General features: G+C 41.6%; 1 protein-coding gene across 12 annotated transcripts in view; it reads left to right on the top strand.

The window, feature by feature from the left end:
• LOC109033903 (plasma membrane calcium-transporting ATPase 3) overlaps window positions 1-25,488 on the top strand; it is a 469,278-nt gene that overhangs the window by 310,500 nt on the left and 133,290 nt on the right. For all 12 annotated transcript variants that reach the window (XR_011900360.1, XR_011900361.1, XM_072303337.1 and 9 more), the window contains exon 4: window positions 12,838-13,039. The gene's annotated coding sequence lies outside the window, so the exon portion shown is untranslated. The remainder of the gene's footprint in view (window positions 1-12,837; window positions 13,040-25,488) is intronic.

Below are 25,488 nucleotides of genomic sequence, written 5' to 3'. Positions count from 1 at the left end.
AGGCTGGAACGCCTCTTCCGTTTTCTCTCAAGTCAACTATCGATCTTTCCCTATTTAAAGCTGTGGTCAAGAATCGATTAGTAAAAAGTTCGTCGCGAACTCCTTGTTTATTGATCCTTTTCCATAGGTTTCAATGACAGATCAATCGATATATCGCAAAACACGCCACGCCACTGTTCCTCTATAAACGATCGAATTATAGACGCGGGGCGATAAAATCACTATTATATGCAGAAGATTCGTAGTAGATTAATGGGTGTACAGCTGTCCATCCATGTGGACGAGTGATTAACAACCCGAAGAGCGTGTCGTAAAAAATGTTCTCGGATATACTTCGAGGCGTCCAGAGCCAAAAACTAAGAGGCCTCTGTTTATATAAAATAGCGCTCAGTAGATTTAGTTTTTATGATTCATTTTGGAGGGAGAAAAAATCGCATTAAACGACACTAACAAAACAAGACATCTATTTTTAGAGAAAGAATGGGGAAATTAATCGACTGCACGTATGAAGCAGTTTTTGCGAGAGATGGCAAACCACTAGCTGGAAATCATTGGTAGTTGGTGAAACGATCTTTTCCCGCTAAAATCAACAATTTTTCGCAGAAAAACAAACTATTTGCCATTTTGGGCACTTTTTTAGATCAAGAGGAAGATACATTTTATTTCACAAAACCCTAGACGCAATGGTTCCCTTTTGTTGAAGGCCATTCGAATGTAGTCCAGTTATAGCCTCCTCCTTATTTTGATACGACTATTTCAACTCGTAGGTGGCCGCTTTTGCCTATCATTTCAATTGAAGGCGAACCTGTTTAGGTAGTGCCTCTGCCGTAAGTGAATTTAGCCAATTAAGGGGCACATACGGCACCCACCGGAACAATTCTTTGGTAGAAAAACAAAAAGAAAACTATTTTCTATTATGAGCACTTTTTTCAGATGAAGATGAAGATTCGTGTGTTTTACAATACTGTAATCGACATGGTTCCCTTATGTTGAATGTCATTCAAAAATAATCCAATGGTCCTTTAGACAAGGCCCGAAGTAGAGGAGAACGTCACATGTTTTCTCCTAAAAAAATCTTACATTGAAAACAATTCACACAACGGGAAGTTTTGAAATCAACCCTTGAATGAGATATTAATAAGTCTTTTAAACACAGATCAAATGGAAGTTCAATTATACAAATGACGTCATTTTTATTTTTGTAATTTAATCAATTTTGATAGAAAACACTTATATTTTGTTCAGGAGTTGATTTTCAGACTTTCTGTCATATGATTCGTTTTTCTCGTGGAATTTTCAAGAGAAAACGTGCATCGTTGTGCTTTAATTCATACCTCTTCTAGAGGCCCATTATCTACCTCAGTGCTTTGATACAACTATTTCAACTCGTAGGTGACCGCTTTTGCCTATCCTCTAAATTGAAGGCGAATCTGTATATATCTTCTAACATTGCCGTTTCTACGTTAGTATATATCCTTCTCGGTATCTTGATACAACTATTTCAAAACTTAAGTGGCTGCTTTTGCCTATCCTTTTGATTGAAGGCGAAACTGTTCAGGCCCTCCAACATTGTCGTTTCTGCCGTTAGTGCATATCCATCCAGGTATTTTGATATAACTATTTCAACACTCAGGTGACCGCTTTTGCCTATCCTTTTGATTGAAGGCGAATCTGTTTAAGCCAAACGACAGTGTCTCCCTTTCTGTTGGCGAATTTGGCAATAGGGCGCAGATGGCACCCACTGCGACTGCGAGCCGAAACTAACTTCAGCCGCAGCGTCGCGTCTTGATGCGTCGTGGCGTCACGTGGCGTCGCGGCGCTGGGATTTTGCGAGCGACCGACTGCATCCAGGATGCACAATCCGTGACGCGCGGGCGCGAACATCGTCGGCAGCGCGTGAGTGCGTGAGAGCGTGAGAGCCGACTCGAATTTTATCCGTGGTGTTCGCGCCGAAATTAGCGCGTTGACCTCCCTGCTCTCAGCCGTCGCGATTCGCGATGGTTGGAGACACCGAGTTTTTTTCATTTGAATGTGTGTAAAATAATCGAAATCTATCGTAAAGAGCTGTCTTAAGCGTCACTGGAAAAAAAATACATCGGATCTAGAGTCCAGACTCTTAAACACATTGACAGGAAAAAATAATCTCGATTCAATCAGATTTAAGCTTAAATCAAGAACCAAGCCTCTTAATTTGAGCGGATTTCCTTTTGATTTAAGCTTAAATCTGATTGAATCAAGAGTCCTTTTTCTTGTCAATATTTTCAAGAGTCTGGACTCTAGATCCAATGTGGTTTTTTTTCCAGTGCTCAACTTATTGAATTCGTCATCTTTCGGACAAAGTATCACAAGCGCCATGCTACGTTTCAAAATTTCCGGCGCCATTTTATTTTTTTACAGAGAAATTGTTGGTTGAATCTGTTGGAAAATTTCACTGAATTTTATTGACAACACGAAGAAAATTCGGTGAAATTTTCGAACAGCTGCGTTGAACAATTTCTCTGTAAAAAATTAAATGACGGTGGAAATTTTGAAACGTCGCATGGCGCTTATGATACTTTAATCGAAGGTGACGAATCGTGTTTAATGAAAGAACACGTGATATCGATCATTTATAGCTTTGGGTGAAATTATAGAACCGGGGTGATTCATCTGCGGGTTGATTATTGAAACTGATAGACAAAGTGATAGTCAAAGAAGGCAAAGGAAAAATGAACCGATTGATTGTTATAGGCTAAAGCCTAGGCGTTCAAGTATCACGTAACGCACTTTTTCAGATTTTTTGACCCCCTCCCCTCTCCTTGTAACGCACCCGTCACACACCAAGTTAGCCATTGCAAAAATAATATTAAAATAAATAAAGGAGAAAAATGTCCGCCGGAAAGATTTATTCGGGAAGGGCAGGATTTTCAGTGTTTTGCACCTTTCAGGCAACTCCCCCATTAATCTCATCGGTGTGAGAGCATGCATAACACATGATAATGAACCAATAACTAGAGCCCAGCGTCATATTCATCTTTTTCCGGCCAATCGCTTTCCACAATTCCGCGTGCAATAAACGAAGCAAGTGAAAATTTAATGCAAATTCGACCCGGCGCAGTCATTTCAAGAGACACCTCTGACGTAGACAGGAAGTTTGAACTTTGACCTCGTGTTTGTTTAAATGCAATTTTCCTGTGGATTATTTTTTTAACCTTTACCTACTAATACCTCGAGACCTCTCTCCTAGGATTCCACCGGATAATTTCAAAAACTTTTTCCTGTTTGAATTTCTCACTTCTTTCAACAAACGCGAGTTTTTTTCCGTTTGTCCTTCTACCTATATTTTTTTAATAAGCATAGTTTGGTATTTTCTAAACAAACGTTCATTTTTTATGGTCAGCTTGTTTTCGACTCTGTCCAGCGATTTTCTTAACCCATCGCTTCCATGGTAAACCTGCAGAGGTAGGAATAGAAAACGAAATTTCATGGAATTATTTTTTTCTTTTTATTGAGGAGGTTTGACAAAATTTCCTGGAATTTTCAGAGCCAAGTATGCAGCCCTCAACAAATGAAAAAAAATCGACTCAATGTGATCTTTTTCCAAAATCAAGTTTTTATTATTTCTTTCCCGTTTGTTGTCTTGCTGAGTCCATTAAAAACGTCTCAAACATGTCATAATTTTTGGGTGCTAATTGTATGCAATCCATTCAAAACAACCGAAAAATCGACATACTTAATAAATTTCGATGTTTTTTGTACTGTTTCTTGCCGTTTCACAGCTTTCCAAGTACATCATGAAAAATCCAAAAAATTGGCATAAATTCGATGAAATTTTGCATCTCTGCCTGTCACACATGACAGCCCCGGGCCCGCGCTAGACTCTTAATCTAATATCAATAATGTTTGATCATAGACGAAAATAATATTATCATGTACGACGGGGGGGGGGGGGGGGCACAGCAGCCGGAAGGGGGGCGATCCCCGTCGCGGGGGAGGGAGGGGGTGCCTCATGAGCTGGCTCTATTTTCCGCACCGTTTGGCACGGAGCCATGGCAAGTCGTGGACGTGGGCTACGTTGCCGCTTTTCTCCATTATTCCGCAAAAAGAAGTGGTAAAAAGGGGGTTTACACGGAGGTCCGGCAACGTTCGACGCGAGATTCGATGAAATATTCAAGCAAAATAGACTTAGGCGAGACTTGGACTCGGAGTGCAGTTAGCTTGAGAGCTTCCATGAACGAGTCGTTTCTAAAAAGCAACACGCTCATTTTGAGATGATCCTTGGGCCCCGTAAGAATGCGAGTGTGCCAGGGCTCATCGAACCACAGACATGTTCGCTTTTGGCATGGACCAATTCCCATGTTTTCACTGTCAAAGCTCTGCCTCCGTTGCGACGCCTCACCTTTCTCGCCAAGGTTGCCATGTTGCGTGATAAAATTTGAATATTTTACATGGGGTTATATGAGAGGAAAATGGAGAATTTTCAGCATGATCTGGCAAGAATGTCCCTCGCCGCGGTGGAATAATCGATCGTGGGTGTCCGTGCACTCCCATGCGGGAGTTTCACATTTAGAGGAATTATTTTTACCCTAAATGTGTAAAATTTGAAGGCAGAGGTACCTCGGAAAAAATAGCGTCAGTGCGGTGTGCTTTGCGATATATCGATTTATCGGTCTTTAAACCTATGAAAAAGGATCGATACACATGTTGTTCACAACTGACGTCTCAATAATCGATTCCTTACCAAAGCTACAAATGGGGAAATATCGATATAAAATCAATGTTTCACGTATGGTCACGCCTCGCCATTGCAAAGCATCGACTACAAGGTCTCGATATGCGATCAAATTCCCGAACCAAGTACCATCGAAGTGTCGGGAGTCATCAGTCTTTAAACTCATCGCTTTGCTTGATTTTAAAATGAAAACTTGGCAGAAATCATCGCCTACCTTACATAGGGGCTTAACTACACTCTGCAATGTACCCTGTCTTACATACATGACAATGCTTTTCTGAGGTCATCTCAATGTGTACGCCCTTAGGTCAGCCAAGCGACAAAATTTTTCATGCGGCAGGAAATGAATGTTCGTACTCCATTCTGATCAAAATTTGACGGCCCGTCCGATTTTGATCGAGGAGGGCTGTTGCATAGCGACCATCAGTCATCAACTGGTCTACTTTGATCAGAATTGGTTCCGCATTGAATCGTGTATCCAGACCTAGACTACGGATAGTTCAGTGAGGTCTATTTTGTTGAGAGGGTTTGCCTACAAGTTGAGAGAACCAACCTCTTAGGTTGACCCATGGGCGTAGCTAGGGGGGTCAGTTGGGCCTGCTGCACCAGAATTGAAATAAGTATCATCTCCCCCATAAGCCCTCGTCAAGGATCATACGAGAATGCCCATGTCGTCACCTTCCGGCGAAAGTATCACAAGCACCATGCGACGTTTCAAAATTTCCGCCGCCATATTATTTTTCATAGAGAAATTGTTGGTTGAATCTTTTTGAAAATCCCACTGAATTTCATCGATAGCACAAAGAAAATTCACTGCGGACAGCTTCGTTGAACGATTTCTCCGTAAAAAAATAATATGGCGGCTGAAATTTTGAAACGTCGCATGGCGCTTGTGATACTTCGGCTGGAAGGTGACGATGGTTCTAATTCTAAGGATCTATTTCTCCACCTGAAGTTTGCAACAGGATCATTGCAATACTAGAAGTTTTATTACTGGAAAATGCAATCGAACTGAATCTTAAAAGAGAGATATTTGGAGTCGCGTAGGCGGGCATATGGACGCAGCAGTGCTTGATAGCGCGACTTACATGACTTGTGTGCTCGTACTATGTGCCATTAAAATTAGCCTGCAAGCTTATGCTCGAGTGCAATGGCGAGGCGTGAATGGTCGATTATCGATATTTTTCCATTTGAAGCTATGTCAAGGAATCGATTATTAGGGTGGTCGTTGCGAAAACCTTATTTTAATCGACCCCTCTCCAAACGTTTAAATGTCAGATCAATCGATGCATCGCAAAGCACGTCGCGCCACTGCTTGAGTGGCCTCTTGACTTCAGTTCGTTTGCGTAAAATAAAACATTTCCATTGAGCCTGTAGACAAGTAACGGGTGACATGACATGGTCTTGTCTTGTCGCCTCCCTGACAAGTATTTCGACGTTGTAGCTGGAAAACTCGTAACTAATTCACCAAGTTACATTGAAATAAATTTGCACGGATTTTAGCTGAATCAGCTTATAGCTGCGTTTCACGCTGGCTGATTCCCTCCCGGGTTTTATATTTTCGACAAGAAGCGAGGACCACAAACCGCCTTGAATATTTCACATTAAGAAAAGTAAACTCACAAAACTTCGATTCAGAATGGTGTTTAATTTTTTAAACTTGGAGGAATCTTTTTCGTTGTCTTATTAATATTGAATTAATCTACATTGATTGCACCACGTCTCACAGACAGGAACTACAATGTGTCGCTTATTTCAGGAGCAACAGATGTGCCATTAGTTTCTCTATGGAGCTAGGTGTTTTCACGCATGAGCGAAGAAAAGTAGGTCCTCATTGCAATGTGTATAATCCAATTAATTAATAATTAAGCATTTCTATATATAAATGAAACTGTAAGGGTCCAAACCTTGCGCTCCTTAACAAATTCTGAGGAACTGCGCGGGGCCACTGCCGTGCTTGATTTTTGTTTCAAACGAAAACTGTTGATGTCCAGATGATACCAAAAATCCAAAACTATCACTATCCGCTCTTGAAAGTCCAATAATTCTATATGTAATCATATATGTCTTGTGTAAATCAACTAAAAACAATAGTTTCTGATTGCAAAATGAAGTTTAATTCGATCAGTAAATGAAACGCCAGTTCTCGATTCCGAAAAACGCTTAAAGACTCAACTGAAATGAAGCCCCCGGACATAATGCCCGAATAAAAAAGGGACAGCTAAAAGAGCTCTAAAAAGTAATTGAAACCAATAAAAGCTGAGCACTTAATTAAAATCAAGATTTAGGGCATGAACGAAACGAGTGAAAGGGGGAAATCTCGCTCGCGGCGGAATCCGCACAAGCGGATAATCCCGCGGAACGAGGTGCAGCAGCACTGGGAAAAACGTCGTAAGTACACCCGGATGTTGCCAAATTTCCCCCTTTAAAAAACACTCATTTTGAAGAAATTTATAAATATTTTTTCGTGAAATTTCCAGATACTGTAAATCAAATCGCGAATGAAGTTCTCTAAGAAATTGCACTGGAAGAAAACACATTGGATCTAGAGTCCAGACTCTTAAAAACATCGACAAGAAAAAATACTCTTGATTCAATCAGATTTAAGCTTAAATCAAGAACCCAGCTTCTTAATTTTAGCGGATTTCCTTATGATTCAAGCTAGATTCTGATTGAATCGAGAGTCCTTTTTCTTGTCAATGTTTTCAAGAGTCTGGACTCTAGATCCAATGTGTTTTTTTTCCCTAGTGTGGGACAAAAATATACACAAGATTCTCCGCAATTCTTACTTTATCGAAGAGAATTTGGCAACGCCTGATGACTGATACGGCGTTTTTCCACAGAGCACGCGCGAATCCGAAAATGATTTTTTGGTGAAACGGTAAATGCAATGTCGCAGGAAGAGCAAGAGCGAGACCGGCGCACAGTGGACCGAGTTAATTAGAGAAGTCGGACATGAAATGGACTGCATTTAGCAATTTGGGACTATAAATTCTGGCTCTTCTGGAAAAACACTCATGTGCATAGGGAAACTAATGGCACATACGTTGTTTTTAAACCGGGCTAGAATTTATAGTTCCAAATTGCAAAATGTAGTCCAAATGTTTGACTAAAACTGCAAATTTTGACGTCTATTTCGTCACATTTTAAATATTTACGGGTGCTTCTAGAAGAAAATTTCACGAGAATCCCAACGAAACCACTTCTAGAGCTTTAAAGTCTTGTATGAACAGAGTCATAAGCTCTCTAAGTTTCTTAATTGTGTCCGAGCTCTCCTATTAACTCGATCCACAGTGAGGCGTGTGAAAAGTGAGTGGGCAAATAATAGTATATATTTTGCGCTAACTCCGAGGAAGTAATGTTAAAACCATTTATTTTTATCACGGTGTGCTTTGTGGGCTTAGAATTGATTCCCCACTCCGACCCCCCCCCCCCGCCCCATACCCCTCCCTACCGCAGGAAGCAAAAATAATTCCTCTTCTCGGCGAAAGACCGCAGCCAAGTTCCCGATTAATCCCAGTAATTTCTAAGAGAAATTTGGACAGTGGTTTAAAATGAACCTCGGTAAGGGGCCGTCCCTGAATTATGTAAACGCTCCAAATGGAGCCAGCGGTACAGGGTTTCGGGGGGAGGGATATAACGAAGCATTACATAACAAGTTAAACTGATTTTTCTCGAGTTTTTGTACACGGAGAAAAAAACCTCGTGCGTGGGACTCGAAGTTTAGGTCGTTTGGATCTCTGAAGTTTTCGGATTGAGCATCTGAACACTTTAGGTCTAGCTGTCGAGGTTCGAATTACACATCTGAAACTCCAGTTCTCACGTCTGAAGTACTTCGGATGTGAGAACCGAAGTTTTTCGGATGTGAGAACCGAAGTTTTTCGGATGTGAGAACCGAAGTTGTTCGGATGTGAAAACCGAAGTACTTCAGATGTAAGAACTGAAGTTTCAGATGTGTGATCCAAACCTCAGCAGCTGGACCTAAAGTGTTCAGATGCTCAATCCGAAAACGTCAGAGATCCATATGACCTAAACTTCGGGTCCCACGCACGAAGTTTTTTTCTCCGTGTCGGTTTTGATTTCTCCGCGAAATGGTTTGGACCCAGCACCATTTCTCCACCTTGTTCCATACAGTTTCGGGCCATTTTTAAGTGTTTTTTCCCGTCGACTTTCAAATTTAAATGTTTCCTTTAGAAAACCATTTTTTATGGCGGGAACCTCGATAACATCCAGGTCTCGACGAGGCGCATTTCTTTAGGCTGGGAGCGTGGTTTGGGCGATTCGGAGTCGGAACGCCACGAAGCCACCCGCGTAGCCCGCGGCGGTTCCCGGACCTCGGACGAAACCTCAAACGTGTCCGCGCGCTTTTCGAACCAATATGCACCATTCGTCGAAGGCACAAACGTCCAGACCGCAGCGGATGATGGCTCCTGTTATGCAAATTCCTCACCGCCCGGCGACCACCACAGTCCTGTCCCACCACACTCCCACCCCACCACCACCACCGCTACCCGCCGCCCCCGCCTCGAAACAAAAGGCTCAAAAGCGCTCTTGGCAGCCGCGAATCACGTACGCTTGAACACGAACATTAAATATAACATTGCTATTCTCGAGTAGCATTTTTCAGCGGAAAAATTTCGCTATTTTGAAATGAAGTTGCAATTTTTTACGATTTTTGGGCGGTGAAATCGCTAGGATCATCAAAATCTGAGCGATTATCCTCAATCTTGGTGCAATTTTATCTCTATAAAATCGTCTTCGATAAAATCCAAATTGTTTGCAGATTTATGCAATTAAATCGCAATTTCTCGCAATTTCTTATCCGATAAAATTGCAACAAATTGACGTCGATAAAATCGCGATACATTTCCCGATCAAATCGCAACATTTTGCGATCCCTGTCACTTGAGTTCTACAGGATGATCCAAAAGTGAGAACCTTGTAATGTAACTGACATACTTGTTTGCTTACATTTAATGTATTGCGAACGTATTCACTGAAATCGAAGTTACACAATCTCAACAATATTGCAACTCTATACCGTGCAGTTTCTTTTTTTAAAATTTTTGCAATTTCAAAATGCAGTCTATGTCATTGTATTCATGTGATGGGTCTGTTTCACACAAGATGTGCCTAGTAGGTACCAAGCCTGGGATACTTGTCGGTGCATTCCTACAAAAATCCTTTTAAAAAGTACTGAATTTTTCTGTTAAGGAGGTACTGAATTTCTCGGGAACGTGGTGAAAAAGTACAGTTAAAGAACTGATTTTTGGCCAGCCTGTTTTGGTTTACGCCCTGAATTAAGAAACTCTAGTCTTGAGAATCTTGAGGTGTAGACAGGATGTTTTTCGGACCCACCACAGCTTTACTTAACTGCCGTGAGAAACGTAAGTCCCATGATAGGTCCGGTCAAGCGCACGCCACTGGAATCGAAAGCACGCAGGAAGCGCACGTTTTTGAGTAATTTTGTCGCGTCGGAATGACGAATCAGCTGTCTGGACCAGTGGCTGCTGACCTAGCATAAATTTCGCTGCTTATTGAGGATAATCACTCCTCTGCGTAACAGTTGTCGCACGCCTAATCAGCCGTGCTAAGTAAAAACGCCGCATGAACATTCGAACGTTGCCAAATTTTCGCCCAGGAAATATTTATTTTTGAAGAAAGTTATGAGTCCTCACCCTTGAAATTTTCAGACTTTTTACAACGAATTACGAACGAAATCCTTTGAATTATCGGAAGGGAAATATTCCCAAATTTTCCGGAAAATTCGTGATTTTGTGTCGAAGGAAATTTGGCAACGCGTGTTGGCTCATACGGCGTTCTTCCATAGCACAGCAGTAATCTACATACCGCTCCGTTTACGTCAATTTCCTAGTACTCCTCCAAAGTTACGGGTACCTCTATCATTCTTTGGAGAAATGTTAGTAAACAAAATCGGACTATTGCGTGAGTGTGTTTAACCGCTACCAGTCTTTTCCCACACGGTGAGAAAAGAAATAACTCCTCACTCTCTAGGTAGCGTGGGTAGTTGAACTTAGAAAACCTACATGAGGACCGTATACGAAAGTGTCGAAATATGGAACATTTACGGATAGAGAGTCATGAATTAAACGGAAAGATAGGGTTCAATTTTCCCTTATCAGTAGCTTGGGGCACTCATTAAATATGTTGGTTTGTAAGGCCTTGTCTCCGCGAAACGTTAAACGTTTCATGGGATTTGTCCCAGGGAAAAATCTCACTTCCGAAGTTGGGAAAATATTGAGTTAGCCAATACTAATCACCGTACCAACTAAGAGTCCTTGTGGAGTCCCAGGAACGACTCAAAAGGAAGTTTAAGGTATTTCGTTGTGTTCTATAACGGGAAAAAATCCCAGAAGTTACATTCCTGCGATTCGAACTTGGGAAAAATCCCATGAAACGTCTCGTGGGGACAAGGCGTAAAATCGAATAGTGTCAATTTAGTTGAGCAATAAATCACAACATTACATTCATTTAACATTTCGGGAAAAAATCAAGAAAATATCAAAAAATCCAACTCATTTTTTTCCAAAACCCGACTCGGTGTGTCTCCGTGAGCCTCGGTAAAAATAATCGCCGATTTCGTATAGTCAGAGTTTAGTCCATCACGTGGTGGATTTCCTCGAAATCACCGCTGAAGATTCACCGCAAACGATAGCGAAATGAAGGGCAGATCGAGATGATCAATAAATAATGAACTGAAACAGGACATGGAGAAAGAGCGAGATTATAAGTTTGGAAGGTCAACGTCCCTCCATGCGAAGGCGAAACCATAAAATTTTGTGTGTATCGATGCCGACATTTCATCGCTCCACCGTCGTAAGGGCGTAACTATATTTCGAGTTGAGCCGCACTATCCGTACAACTGGAGGCTTCTCAGGGCTTAAGGGAAATTGAAAATACGCCCTTACGTAAGAGGAGCGCCGATGTGAGCCCGTGCTGACCTGATTTGAAGCCCCGTCGCATGACAGAACTCGGACTCAGGATATGCGTGTCCATCGCACGGTGAACGACATAGTCGCGAATCCATTTCATTTCATCGGGAATCGCATCGAGAAAACCCTGATGGAATGAACTGCAACCCGTAAATAGGTGTCGATGCACTGTGAAAAAATTGTGATTCAGATAAACCTTTGATAGTGAAGGTTTAAGTCATGGTGTTTAGAACCGGGAAAAACGGGGGAAACCGGAATTATCAGGGACAGTGCTCCCGTTTCCTGGAAATAGTATCGAATTTCGGAACTTTTGAGATTTTCCGGAATTTTTCCCGGAACTTTTGAAATTCCCGAAATTTTCCGGATCTTTTGCATTTTTCAGAACTTTCTCGGAAATTTAGAAAAAATCTGAAGAGAATCCTGAAACTTTTGACGGGCATGGAATGGGAGCACTGACCAGGGAATGAAAGGTTTTATAGATATAATCAACGAAAATTCAGGGGATCTGTTCCAGAAACTGGGACTCTCTTCCTCTACGTTTTAGAGACTACTTTAAAGTTTATGTAATTATACATTGATGACCACCATTATTGAACTTTTGAGTCTCCAAATCGTCAGCTTAGGTGAATCCAGACACTTCGGGGGGGGGGGGGGGGGCTAAGGAGGATCCGGTAGCTCCCCCCCCCCCCCCTTGATATTTTCAAAATTTGAAGCATCTGTTAAATGCATTTTGAGTCAATTTCGTCATAAATAATCACAAAATATATCCATCTCTAATCTACCAAATCTTTACTCTTACACTAATAATTTTCTTAAACTTACCCCACATTCACCAACCGTCTTACCCTCTAAATTATTCAATCTACCTTTTTCCAAACAAATCATCTTCTCTTCCACACTCAATTCCTACCATATGTTCACTTTGTATGTTTTCCATAGACATCCTTCCTCCTGATTTCCTCCATTCCTTCTTTTTCTCCGTCCTCCTCTTTCATCCTCTTTTTTGCGGGCGAACGGGGTTGCAGTTGCAGGAGAAAAGCTGCAAAACGTCCCAGTTTTTTATTTTTTTGTGTTTTATCATGCGGCCTTAGTCCCAATTTAAGTTGTTGATCTTGTTTTGAAAATAAAGTTGCTGTCACTCGAGAAATACTCGTTAATAACTTGGTGTTTCAGGGATTGTGGCTGATCCCCCCTTGGACGGAAAAGGCGTAGAGAAGGCGATCCAGGATCAGCGCACATCTTAACCGTGGAGTGACTCGCTTCGAAAATGAGATAAAATTATGTGTTCATCCTAGTCATGGCGTCACCACCGATTCCACATGATCCGCGACGTGCAACATGAAACACAGCGTTTATAGGAACACTATCTTATGAGGTGAGTCCCTATCCTCTTCCTGTCAGTGAAAACTACACAGGAAAAACACACATTGGATCTTGAGTCCAGACTCTTAAAAACATCGACAAGAAAAAATACTCTCGATTCAATCGGATTTAAGCTTAAATTAAGAACCAAGCCTCTTAATTTGAGCGGATTTCCTTTTGATTTAAGCTTAAATCTGATTGAATCAAGAGTCCTTTTTCTTGTCGATGTTTTCAAGAATCTGGGCTCCAGATCCAATGTGTTTTTTTTACCAGTGTACTCATCTATCTCACTACATCTCAATGGGTCAGTTGCGCTGGTCACAGAATTGTGTTTTGGTGCTACTTTCTTGTGAATCAGCTAAAAATAATGAGATTTGTCCAAACAGCAACTCTCCACGTTCACTATTAACGGAAATATCGCGCTTTAAAAAAATTCGTTTAATGACGTCATCCATCCTGGTAGTGACACCCTTGGTTTCTCCACCTAGCTTTCATCAATCAGGGTAACATAAATGTTTACTGGTTACTCAACGTGACACCCGAATGAGAGCAAGATGGAAGAAATCGAGGGTGTCACTACCGCGGCGGATGACGTCGTAAACCGAATTTTTCAAATCGCGATATCTCGGTTAATATTGAACCTAGAAAGTTCCTGTTTGGACGGATCTCATTATTTTAAGGTAATCCTCAAGAATCAAGCTTCAAAATAACATCCAGGGACCAGCGCAACTGACCCATTCCTAGTCTCTCCGACCAAGGAATGTAACTTTATTCCAAGGTTGCGAAATTGTCTCAAACAATGAGTCAGTTGCGCTGACAGCAAAAACTGCACCTATGAGCTTTGTTCTTCAAGCTTTTCCCTATAAAAGAGCAAAACTCCATTTCAATGTTGCCAAATCTCTCCGCGCAAATTGAATTTCTACGGGGAGAATCTTTTGAGCCCCGAACTGAAGATTCTCGGGGTTTTATTCTGATTTCATGCATAAACCAGAACAATTCCCAACAAAAATTTCGTTAGCCTATTCTCGTAAAAAATTGAATGTGTCAGTTGCACAGGTAATGAAATTGTGCTTTGGCGCTTCATTCTTTAGGTCAGCTGAATATAATAAGATCCGTCCAAACAGAAGCTATCAACGTTCAATATTAAACGAGATATCGCGCTTTGAAAAATTCGGTTTATGACTTCATTCACTGCAAAAAATCGATTGTTTATTATACATTTAAATAGTGGAAAATTTTTCAGAACAACCACTGGATGGTACTTTACCTTATCCAACCCTTTTGTTGCTGAGATACATGTGCTAACTGTCAGAGTTGCGGGTAAGCAAGCCGTAATTCCCCTGGAAATTGAAATTTTTTGAAAACGCTTCATCTTAAACATGGCAACACCGCTTATCCGTTGACGTTCCGAGTGCATTATTGATTTTCAGCCCGAGAGCTCTTCAGCGAACCTCCTGATAATTAATTTTGACAGGTTTCAATGTCAATCAATTTTTTCCCCCAATAAGTGAGGCTATCGCATCAACAGTAAACATAAATTCCGCCCTTCCGTGGATCAGCTTTGATTTTCAAACGATTGCCTTCGTTATGATTGTATCCGACTGAAGACAATTAAAAGTCCGAGATAGGTAGATTTTAAGTATTGAGGAAAAGTCCTTGATGAGCATAATTCTTCTCGAATTTGCTCGTAGGAATTTATAATTTGTCTAAATCAAACTTATGTCATTAAAGTTTGATCAATGTGGAAAATAAGTTGTAGAATGCTAGAATTAGTTTTTGCTATTTCGATGACTAGATTCGGAAACCACTTATATCTGAGCTCATGATCTCGCATGTAAAAGCATAGGTACTCAATTTTTCGATGGGGAAACAAATCAGTGTAATTTTGTGTAAATTTGCCCTGGTAAAAATTGGCGATAGGAGCTGAGTTTCAAAATACCATAGGAGTTCTTATAGCCGACTAAAGAAGGCTATTGAAGATCAAATATCTGGCTGTAGAAAGCGGAGCTAATCATACAGCCGGGCTATACGAAGCTATAAAAAAGTATACAGTCGGGCTATAGTTCCTGTCGCCGGGATTTACACTTTATCGCCACTGGCTATAAAAGGCTATAAGAAATTGTGTAGAAAATCGTGTGCTTTGGAAATCATTAAGTTTGATACGGAACCACCTGAATATTTACAAAACACACGTTATATTTTCCTTTAATACATATTTTTTTCATCATTTAAAATGAGAATAATCCATACAGGAAGTGCAAACATTTCAAAATCATGAGTTGAATAACGCGGACTCCGCCAGATTAAATATTAGAGCCTAACACAAAGCGGAGCGGCGACGCACTGGCGCCTACTAACCTAACAGGGATACTTCACGCACTCCGCAATGCGTGAAGTATCCCTTTTAGGTTTGTAGGCGCCAATGCGTGTTTCGCGCTGGCTGCCCGCCCGCCGCGCCGCGCGCAGCGTGCCACGGCGTCTGAAGCAACTATTTCACCCCAGAGGTATTGCACAATATCATAAGAAATTGAAGGCCCTCAAATATTAAGAATGACAGGCATCCTTCAAAAGTACGGAGCTTTTCTCGCAAAATAAATCAAGATACTACGGCACAAAAAGAGAGCGGTAGTCCAAAAACTAACTTTGTCCTAGTATCCGTATTTAGTAACGTTTAGCATAAACTTTATCGTCATGTTGCTTAGTCGCCATCGGCTATAAAAGGCTATAAGAAATAAGGAATTATAGCCGGCTACAGAAGCTATTGGAAATCTTACAGCTGGCTTTAGGACTATAGTATTTTGGAGCACACATTCTACTGCCAATTTTTACCAGGGTGTATAGTTTTTCATTCAAATAATGCTCCTTACAACTGTTTTGCCTGAAACTACTTCACTTTTTTCGCAATTACGGTTTCCTATATGTCTTTTTTTCACATAAATAAGAAGAATTTTGCTGTTCTAGCGATTTCAGTGATTTAATCTAAAAGAGAGTAGACGCGTTTTGAAGGAAACTCGATTTCAGAAATACGCAACTCACTGTTCACTTCACGATCACGGCAGAGTTTTATCATGTTACCGAGTTTGCTTTTTTCTTCCTTTCTTTCAAGTAAGCAGTACGCCTTTTCAAATTTCATTAATCTGTTCAGTTTTAAGTTGGGGTTTCACAGACTGAGGAACCTCAGAAAACTGCGAGAAAATTAAATCCAGTGGATACACTGTCAACTCGCTTCATTCTGACAAATGGCATGGAGGGGAGAAATGAATAAATTAGTAATTTACACGAGAGACCCACGTTTCTGCGTTCATTAATTTAGCTGCACAGTATTTCATCCCCAAGAAAAAAGGAGTATATAATGGCGTCCAACAAGAACATTTGCCGATGATAGATATACTTCCTGGGAACGACAGAGTTAATTACCCCGCAGTTTAAGTTTACGTCCTTAAATATTATGTACATAGAGATTACATTAAACGCATGTAAACATTAATCCCTACGTTTGCAAGTCTCGAAATTTTCGGCAAAGCTTGAGTATTGATTCGCCCTGAATCTTGCCTTCACACCACGAAATTTTATCCAGATTCAACTATCAAATAGACACGATCTACTTCAAAAAGCCCGAAGAAGTTTATCCATGTAAAAATTTTGCCATTGCTTAGTTTTGCCTTAGATGCGAAAACAAAAGACTTGTTTAAAATCAACCTAACCACCGTCACTCAGGCAGGTTTCAACGCTAAATCGATATCAGAGCCTTGATACAACTATTCGTGCTTGTTGGATGTCCATGTTGCCTACACAAAAATTGAAGGCGTTTTTATTTCGTTTGCCCTGTCAATGAACTGCATTGATGGATACCAGGCGTACGTTTCTACCGAGGCTGTTGATGTTATGTCTTAGAAAAGCGACACATCAACGGTATAAGTCCGCAACCATGTATCTCGTTGACGGTGTTTCAAAATCTCCTATCGTATTTTTTTCAAGAGAACCAATCGACAACATTCCTCGAAATTTGCGCCGAATTTTCTTCATACAGAGAGGGAAAATCACGGCAGTTTTTAAGGATTGCCTTTGAGTGGAGACAGAAAGTCTGCAAAATCGCAAACCGAGTTTCGTGGTTGCGGAATTTCACAGTCTATGTATCGATTTATTCCCATTCGATATATTGAAGAGTCCCCATGGTGATGTTACTATACCAGTAGCGTCTATCGTCTCTGAAAAAAAGGACTAATATTCATCAATTTTCTACCAAAAAAGACATCTTATCAGGGAAAATTTGATGACTTTCCGCTGCCCATGACGCATCTTCCCTCAGCACGGATGGACTAACATACGTTCCTTTTACCTGACTGCGCTTGCCCGGACAAGCCGCGCCGTGGCACTCCAAGTTCCGCACAGCGGTGACCGAGTTTCCCAGCAAAATGGGGCGCGGAAAAGGGCGCTTCGGTGGAACCCGTGTGAAAATCTGGCGTTCAATTAATGAACTTATCGTGCACGTCACGATTGTGAGGACCACGCGCGTCGCGACACAACGGCGCGCCGCCATTCACAGGCGGTTTTGTAGCGAAATTCTGGATGCTCGGCGGGTTGCCTAACCGCCTTTCGACCGGGCGCTCTAAGAACCGATCCGTCTTTAGTTCTTCGACATTAAGCACCTTTATAAAGTAAGTTCGGGCAAAGCTGCTGCAGGCTGATTATTGAAATTGATGGACAAAGCGATGGATAAATAAGACGAAGGGAAAATGAGGCGATATTATCGGTTGAAACTGGTTGTTCTTACAACCTAGGGAAAAAATGATGGACTGACTATACTATGGGAATTCTCATGAGTTGTCGTTAGTGAGTCAATTACTTACGTCTTTCACCCGCTTCTACCGATAGTTTCGTCCCGTTTTTCATTTGTCTTCTTTGTCCATCGCTTTTTCTATCAATTTCAATATGCAGCCCGCAGAAGAGATAATGTGTCATTTTGACGCTTTGCCGATCCAGCAAGCTGAGTATAGAAATCGACAGACAAGGCTATACAGAAAGAAGATAGAGAGAAAACGGAGCGAAACTATTGGTAGAAACAGTTAGTCGTAACAGACACTGGAGGTAAATTTTAGACTAATGCACGGGAACCCAATAAGGACCCTATTGATAGTCCACCATTTGTTCCTCTAGCATACAAAAACCACCCGTTTCAACCAACAAGGTCGCTTTATTTACGCTTTGTCTATTTTGTCTATAACTTTGTTTTCTTTATCTATAGCTATGAAATATCTGTCCATAGCTATGAAATATTTGTCTATAGCTATGAAATGTTTGTCTTCTGTTGGTCTTGTCGACTGTTTGGTTTTAGTGGTACTGAGGCTGCGGGACGAATATTGAAATTAATAGGCAAGGCGATTGATGAAGAAAACAAAGCTATAGACAAAAACGACAGACCTGTAGACAAATATTCCATAGCCATAGGCAAATATTTCATATTCATAGCTATGAAATATTTGTCTATAGCTATGAAATATTTGTCTATAGCTATGATATATTTGTCTATAGCTATGGAATATTTGTCTACAGCTTTGTCTCTTTTTTCTATAGCTTTGTTTTCTTTGTCTATCGCCTTCTCAATCAATTTCAATATTCATCCCGCAGCCTCTGTACCGCCAAAAACCACTAAAAAGCAGGAATTCATCCACTAAAATAACAGATAGGCTTTTCTCTCGGGAAAGCCGGACGGAGACGTGTCTTTGTTGTCTAAGCCTCCGAAATCAAGTGCTAAAAAAGTCTTCCACGAGTACCCCGGCTTCGAAAGCGTCCCAAACTCGCAACCCTGACGGCAGGCTGCTAATCCATAATTCCACCCCTGGCGCCAGAGTCGCGGAGGCGCTCCAGCCACCGCGACCCGAGCGCCGCGACGCCGGGCGTCCCTGCCATGCGCGCTGCCTCCGCACCCCGCCCAGAATCAAAAACCGCCCAACTGCACGCCCTCATCATTAGAGTTATGCTGTTTTTCGGGGATGTCGGCTAGGGTGTAGCAAAAATGACTTTATTCGACTTTTTCATGACAACCAGTGGCGAGGCGTGAATGCTCGATATTATCGATATATCCCCATTTGAAGCTATGGTAAAGAATCGAATGTTAAGTTTTCGTTACAAACCTACTGTTTATCGATTCTTTTCCGTAGGTTTAAATGGCAGATCAATCGATGTATCGCAAAGTACGCCACGCTATTGATGACAACCCCCTAAAAATGTGTCGCGGGTTCCGTTTTTAGCGATTTTTCGTCGAAAATCCGAAAGTTTGACCATAATTGGCAGTGATTAGGATCATCCTAGGCCGCAGAAATTTTTTTTTTGGCTCTTTTGTGCATCAACCACATACTTTCTAAGGGTAGCGAATGTCATGTGCGAAAAAATTATTTTTCGGTATACCCTAGTGTCGGCTATGCATCCCACCCAGATGCAATAAACGCGAATTGAAGTTACGCTCTTTCTCCCGGGGTGGCGGCTCCTGAATTTTTCTATCGAGGAGTTACTGGATTTCTTGGGAATGTACTAAAAAAGCACTGTTAAGCACTGTTTTTTGGCCAGCCAGTTTTAATGGACACCCTGGAGTACGTTTTCGATGAAATTACGCTGTCTCCCTGAGGGAGGCGACTCCGGACCCTATCCAGATGCCAAAACCCCGAATCTACCCAATTTTCTCATTGAACTTACGCTAATTTCTTGTAAATACCTGCGACGCCTTCCATTCCAAATCCACGAATCCACCCCGTTTTTCCCAGGATGTCTGCTCCGCACCTCGCCAAAAAGCCAAAACCGCGGAACCACACTGTATCATCATTGAATTTAACGCTGTTTTGCTCAGTCCGGTGGCTGTTTTTTTTTTCCAATTAAACGAATTATTTATTATTTGTTTTACATTTTGGAACCACAATTGGACAGAATTATGGCCGAAGGCCTATATAATGTACATGCTAATAGTGTTAGAAGTTCCTATAATATTTACATATTGGTTCCCCCTAGTAATTTCCCTTTATAGACTTATTTTATAGATTAAGTTACATTTGAAGATCCTCATCTTCTATATGTTTATGAGTAATCTTCTTCGTTTTCCTCGGAATTGTCTATTGACTTGTCGTCGAGGGAGGAGGGTTGGGTGGTTCGGTGGCTGTTGGATTCAGGCAACACCGCGGCGAGTCTCGAGTGCCGCGCCTTTTGATGCATGAATTTTTTGCTTCGTGTTTCCGCTGGTTTTCCGGTGTTTTCTGCCTCGCTCCCAATCGCCCTGCTCACGCACATAAATCCCCGCCCCGAATGTTTTTCGGATCGATGCTGTTCCTACAAAAGGCTCGACTGTTTCCGTGCGAGAGGAAGACTTTTGAGACTTAGAACTATTATTCTTTTGGAAGAATCCACGTTTCTATGAGCCCCATCGAGAGAGAACCCTCGGATCGCATTTTGGTGATTCTTCCTTGACACTCCGGCCATTCTGCGCCAAAAGTCTATTTCGGGTACCTGCAGCCTGATTGTTGAAATTTTAACTGGCCATATCGGCAAGATAAGACATAAGACGTAGCCCTATCTGCGCCGTGTAATATGTCGATTTTCGATTCTTGTCGTGCCGACATAAATTTTCAACAATCCGGCTGCTAGGATCGTCTCTTTGACTGGCAACTCTCGCTACCAATGGTGATTTTTTCAAGAAAATTCAGCGAAAAAAATCAGCAAGTTTTCATGAAATTCAATTTTTTTTTTACCTTGTTTTGACGTCCGCACCTCCTTTCCAGGAATTAGCGTTTCTGTGTTATGATAGAGCCCCACGCTAGCGGGCATGAAGGGGTTTATTATGATATGGCCGAAGCCACACGGAGAAAAAAACTTCGTGCGTGGGACCCGAAGTTTAGATCACACGGATCTCTGAAGTTTTCGGATTGAGCATCTGAACACTTTGGGTCCAGCTGCTGAGGTTCGGATCACACATCTGAAACTTCAGTTTTTACATCTGAAGTACTTCGGTTTTCACATCCGAAAAACTTCGGTTCTCACATCCGAAAAATTTCGATTCTCACATCTGAAGTACTTCAGATGTAAGAACTGGAGTTTCAGATGTGTGATCCGAACCTCGACAGCTAGACCCAAAGTGTTCAGATGCTCAATCCGAAAACTTCAGAGATCCATATGACCTAAACTTCGGATCCCACGCACGAGGTTTTTTTCTCCGTGCAGCCGAATCGTTGAAATTTTAACTGGCTATATCGGCAAGATGAGACAAGACGTTGTCCTATCTGCGCCGTGTAATATATCGATTTTCGATTCTTGTCGTGCCCACATAAATTTCAACAATCAGGCTGCTAGGACCGTTTCTTTGACTGGCAACTGTGAACTTTTCAAGAGAATTCAGCAAAAAAATCCACAAGTTTTCAGAAAATTTGTGTTTTGCGAAGAGGAAGCTGGCAACGTGGCACTTTTCTCACGGCTTTCTTCCTTGGCACGGTAACGCAAGGATGGACCGGGGTGTTTTTCCGGGTAAATGTGACAAGCGCGAGGCGGGGGATTGCGGCAAGGAAGAATGTCAAGCACCCGTTTTGGTGGCATGCTCTTTGATGCCGAACACGCTGCACTCGAGTCGGATGAAAAAAAAATGACTATTTAAATCAAAATTGAGGCATATTTCCGCCTCCTCCCCGCCCCACCCCGGGTCTCCTCTCCCGTCTTAATTCCTCTCTCCTCGGGGACCGTGGCTTAATTATTTTATCATTCCGCGACGCGCGTTAGCCCTCCCCCTCGCACCCCACCCGCCTGCCTTCCATGGTTCTTGGCGAATAATTTCACCGTGTGGCAATGACTGTGCGGATCCTGCGTTGCCAAATAGGACGGAATTCACACTGAAAAAAAAATCTCGGTATATTTACTAAGAAAAGGGTAAAATTACCAAGAATTCAGGGTTCTATTTGATCCCAGTTTTTTCTTGGTAAAATTACCATTTATGGAATTGGTAATGTTACCGAGAAATCTCGGTAAAATTATTATCTTTCTCGGTGATTTTACTGGACCCCGGTAAAAACACCAATATTTTTTATCGACTGTGGTAGAATTACCGAGATAAAATGGCAAAGTTACTGGTAATTGATTACCAATGAAAGTGGTATTCTTACCTGAAGAAAAACAGTAAAAATACCGGTTTTTAGGTAAGCTTACCAGTCTGTCTTGGTAAAGTTACCAATAATTGGTAAAACAAGTGAGATAGTAAAGGTACCAACGGACCTTGGTAAAAACGCCGAGAATTTTCTTTCAGTGCAGCGTTGAGGATTTGAGGAGGACGTGGACACTGCTGGGTTCATCGCTAATTGGCTCACTCGGAGGAAAAAACTTCATGCATGGGACCCGAAGTTGAGGTCATATGGATCTCTGAAGTTTTCTGATCAGGCATCCGAAAACTTGAGGTCGAGCAGCCGAAGTTCGGGTCAGACATTGAGGCACTTCGGTGTGTACCGGAGTACTTCGGATGCGTGACCCGAACCCTTCGGTATATATCGAAGTACTTCAGATGTGTGACCCGAACTTCGGCAGCTGGACCTCAAGTTTTCAAATACGTGATCCGAAAACTTCAGAGATCCATAAGACCTCAACTTCGGGTCCCACGCACGAAGTTTTTTTCTCCGTGGCAGATATCTTAGGCTATATATGAGACCGTCTGGCCCAAAGTATGGCTCAAAAATGTTTTAAATGACTGAAAATTTTGTGAAACTGTCTCAAAGACAATATATTCTAGAGAACACGACGGAAAAAACGAGTTTGCGTCAGAGGCACAAGACATGTGATCAATTGCACCACATTTTGCATTGAGGAACCGTTATTTCCGGTTCATCTATAAAAGCACCTATCTGCATAAAGAAACCAATGACATACGTGTTGTTTCTAAAATGAGCCAGAAATAGTGGTTCCTTATTGGAAAATGTTTTTTCTAAATGTAGGTATAAAAAAATCGGATTCAGAAAAAACATTATCCATGAGAAAAGGGGACGAAATCTCTATTTCCTGAGAGTGTAGTAATTTCTAATTTTGTCGTTTTTCGGTGATACAAGAAATAACATCTTTATAATTAGTAGGATGGAGAGAGGAACTAAACACGCAATTTGGTCTGGAGCTCAACGCAGAGACGAATGATGACGAGGACTTGAGATGAAAAAGACAAGCCCTCGGCGCGGCGATCAGCATGTAACATATGTTAGCGCCTACAAGACTGAGTGAATACTTCACCCCCATTGCGCCAAACACAGTGCGGTCAGGAGCGGTTGGCGTGAAACGCGTAGCGCCTACAAGACTGCAGGAATACTTCACGCATTGTGCCAATCACAGTGCGATCAGCGCGGCGCTGCGGCGGAAGTTGAATTTATTAAACCACATTTATGTTTGTTCTTTCATAATTTTTTGGTTCATTTCTTATAAATAGAGGACCTTGTCAACATAGAGATTGGTTTACGGAACTTAACTTTCGCGGAAAAATCCGTGAAATTTTGCTAGCAGTGTTGACAGGGCTTTCACAAAAAATGTATCCAACACGAGTAGGTAAACGTGTCTTATGCACCCCTCCCCCTCCGGTACGTTCACTTGATGGTTTTTATTGATGATTCGAAACGAATGAGAAGGGGGCGGCAAAGTACAGGCGGCCCATGGGCGGCAAGTAGGTAAATCCGGCCCTGAAGCTCACCTATTTTTTCTTGTACTGTGTCAGCTTTTGTCCATCTCTAATAAATCGATGTATTCTTTGTTTCAGGTAAGCAGACCAATGCCAGCCTGTTTATTTGCCCGTTGACGCGTTACCCACCAGTAAGTAATATTTATGAGAATATTCTCTCACAGAATATTCTGTATTTCAAGCCGCAAAGTTGGCTTGAAAAGAACACAAAAAAAAAAGAAAAGTTGGTCGGAAATTGAATTTTTACCGGAAGAATCATGGGCATTTCTAATTTGAAAGTTTAATTGATTTTCCCTGTGATTTCATGCGAAAATCAGAATAATTTTGGACGAAAATCGCAAAGGTGCATTCATGTAAAGCATCAAATTGTTTGAGATAACTTTGCAACCTTACTGTGCAGTAACGTTTCTTCGCAGGGAAACCACGTATTTACAGCACGTGCTTTAATATTCGTGTAAATCACACCATGTAGTTTTGGAGGCTGTTAACTCTGGCCGCAAACCGATGATTCTGAGACTCTTTCACGTGCTGCCCTTCACCACTGCCGTGCTAAGGAAGAACGCGTATGAACATTCGAGAGTTGCCAAATTTCCTTTGATAAAATGTTTAATTGAGGAAAATTATGAAAATTTTTCCTTGAAATTTTCAGAAACTTTAGATCAAAATACAAAGAATATTCCTTGAAAAATTAGAAGAAAAATATACATAAGTTTACTAGGGAATCCGTGTTTTATCGTAGAGAATTTGGCAACGCCTAATGCTCATACGGCGTTTTTCCTTAGCACGGCAGACCAGGTCTCAGAGAGGGAGGCTCTTAGTTAGATGCCGCGGTGAGAATCGATGGAGCAATTAGTCAAAATATGAGGGGACGGTTGACAAGGAATTTTGAAGTGTTCATCAAGAGTCTATTGTAGTGTGCTCAAGAAAACCTTCGCATGTGCCTCCGACGGTGCCTACGTCACGCTATTGTCTCCGCGTAAAATCATTCACATCTCGAGGGATTATTAGTCTACCGTGGATCCGAACGATCTTTCATGAAATTTGCGAGACTTTCGCACGAACTCTCCGGTTTCCGTGCGATTCTACCTTCCATATGAAACTTCCAGTGGATCAAAATCCTCAAATAAAATTGTAAAACTCACTTGCACGTAAAAATCTTCATGTAAAATTGTAAAAACTCACTTGCACGTTTTTACGTGCAAGTGAGTTTTACGTACAATTTTATTTGAACAATTATCTTGTGCGGGTCTCAAACGAATCTTGATCAAAATCCTGTATCGTCGCACGGTGAATTGTGTCAATGGGAGAGGTCGGGCAAAATTTGAAAACTTTAAAAGCTCCAAACTCCGTTTTTACAAAATTTTGAGGTCTTAAAAGTGGTCCCATTGGTTTTCTCGGGACGGTTTTCACGTTTGTGCGGACTCCTTTGAAAATGTGAAGGACTTTGCCTCGTACCACGCAGAAAATTATTTGAAATTCGCACCAAATCCGAACAACCGTTTTCATGTAAAAAATTAATTTGCCCCATTAAATTTGGTAATAGCTGATGCGGCTTGGTGCCTTTCCACTTTATGCGGTTTAATGCCTCGCACAGCGCATTATTCGCATAAATCTACAAAGAAATTATATTTAGACACGAGTCAAGGATTTTCGATTTGACAATCTGTCTCCATAACATGTACAGACCTTTTCGGAAAAGGGAGGGAGAGCAGTGGCAGGTTTGCGATGTATCGATTGATATGCCATTCAAACATTTGGAAAAGGATCGATAGACAAGGTATTCG

The sequence above is a fragment of the Bemisia tabaci genome, chromosome 8 (genome assembly GCF_918797505.1).
Source record: "Bemisia tabaci chromosome 8, PGI_BMITA_v3".
Lineage (NCBI taxonomy): Eukaryota > Metazoa > Arthropoda > Insecta > Hemiptera > Aleyrodidae > Bemisia > Bemisia tabaci.
Note: the sequence above shows the minus strand (reverse complement) of the source record. Positions and strands in the feature narration are given on the sequence as shown.